Consider the following 2,500-nt stretch of genomic DNA (forward strand, 5'->3'; position numbering starts at 1 on the left):
TCGTTACCTTTTAGGTAATCATTTCTCTCTATTTTATCCGGGCTGGGGACCACACTGACTTGGGCTGCTTGGCCACCCAATGGCTTAGGTAGACAATCGAGGTGAAGCTCCTGCCCAAACGAACAAACGCGCGGCAGGTGAATCGAACCCTCGAACTCAGATTGCCGTCGTGCCAGTCTTGAGTCCGATGCTCTAACCACACACACACACACAAAGATATCCACTCACACACACACACAACACACACACACACACACACACACACACACACACACACACACACACATATATATATATATATATATATATATATATATATATACATATATATATATATTATATGTGGGTGTGTGTGTGTATGTGTGTGTGTGGTGTGGGGGTGTGTGTGTGTAGTGTGGTGTGGTGTGTGTCGAGGGTGTGTGTCTGGTGTGTGTGTGTGGGTGTGTGTTTATATAGACATATACATAGACACCACACATATATTGCACAGGTATATATATCAAAATACAAAACTATATATATAGAGATATATATACACACACACACACACACAGCCACGTGTGTGTGTGTGCGTGGTGTGTCTGTGTGTGTGTGTGTTTGTGTTAGCATTTGTGTGGGTGTGTAGTGTGTGTGTGTGTGTGTGTGGTGTGTGTGTGTGTGCTGTGTGTGTGTCGTGTGTGTGATGTGTGTGTTGTATGTGTGTGTGTGTGTATGTGTGATGTATATATACACACACACCACATATATAGATATCAGATATAGGATATGTATATAGAGATAATTATAATATATATATATTATATTATTAGAATATAATATAATTTATTTCTTTATGTATTTATTTATAGATATATTAAAATATATATCCATTATTGATATGGTAGATATATATATATATATATATCGATATCTAGAGAGAGATATAATATATAATATATATATCATATATAATATAATATACACACACACACACACACCACACACACCACACACCACACCCACCACACACAACACACACCCACACACCAACACACACCCACACACACACACACATATATATATATATAATAATATATATATAAATATATATATATATATATAATATATAATATATATATATATATAAATTTTTTTTTTTTTCCCCCCCCCCCAAACCCCAAAATTGAAGAGCACTGCGAGAACAATTCATGTCGAACATAATTGCAAAAACAACAAACAGCGAAAATACAAAGAAGAAGCACACGTATTTTGCAGACAGCCTTTCCGCATTTATTGCCTTCATCAGGTCAGTTGCTGCTACATCATCCCTGATGAAGCAGAAAATGCGATGAGCATGTCGCATATTCGTGTGTTTTCTTGCACTTCCCTTCCTTGTTTTACTTTCCATATACATTCAATACATATACAATATCTTATATATATATATATATATATATATATATATCTATATATATATCTATATAATATTATATATATTATGGGGGTAGATATATATATATATGTATTATATATAGTATATATATATAATATATATATACTATTATATATATATATATAATATATATAGTAACACATACATATACACATATAATTTCTGAAGATAAAAAAATATATACATACACAATAAACACACAAAAAAACAACACACACAGAAACACAAACACACACACACACACACACAACCCACACACACCACACACACACACACACACACATATACACATAGATAACATACATACATACAAACATATATATATATTATATAATATATATATATATATATGTATATATATATCTCTATATTTATATATATATATATATATATATAGGATATATATATATAATATATATATAGTATATATACTATATATATATATATGTATATATATATATATCATATATATATATATATGTATATATATATATATATATATATATTTATATAATATTATATAGTATATATATATATATATATCTATATATATATATGTCTATATATATATATATATTTTTATGTGTGTTGGATATGTGTTGTGTGTGTGTGTGTGTGGTGTGTGTGTGTGTGAGTGTGTGTGTGTGGGTGTGTGTGTGGTGTGTGTGTGTTGTGTGTGTGTGTGTGTGTGTGTGTGTGTATGTGTGTGTGTGTGTGTGTGTGGGTGTGTGTGTTTCTGTCTGTGGGTTATGGTGTTATTGTTGTATGTATGTATCTCTTATTTTTCAGAAATATTATAATGTGTATATGTATGTTATTTATATACTATATATATATATATATATATATATTATTATATATATTTATATATAATAATCTATATATATGTGTGGTGTGTGTGTGGGTGTTTGTGTGTGTGTGTGTTGTGTGTGTGTGTGTGTGTGATGAATGTATATGGAAGTAGAAACAAGAGGGAAAGTGCAAGAAAACACACGAATCTGAGTTCGAGGGTTCGAGTCACCGGCCGGACGCGGTGTTTCATTGGCAATGAACTTCACCTTCGTTGCC

This window comes from Penaeus monodon, chromosome 12 (assembly GCF_015228065.2).
Source record: "Penaeus monodon isolate SGIC_2016 chromosome 12, NSTDA_Pmon_1, whole genome shotgun sequence".
NCBI classification, from domain to species: Eukaryota; Metazoa; Arthropoda; class Malacostraca; order Decapoda; family Penaeidae; genus Penaeus; species Penaeus monodon.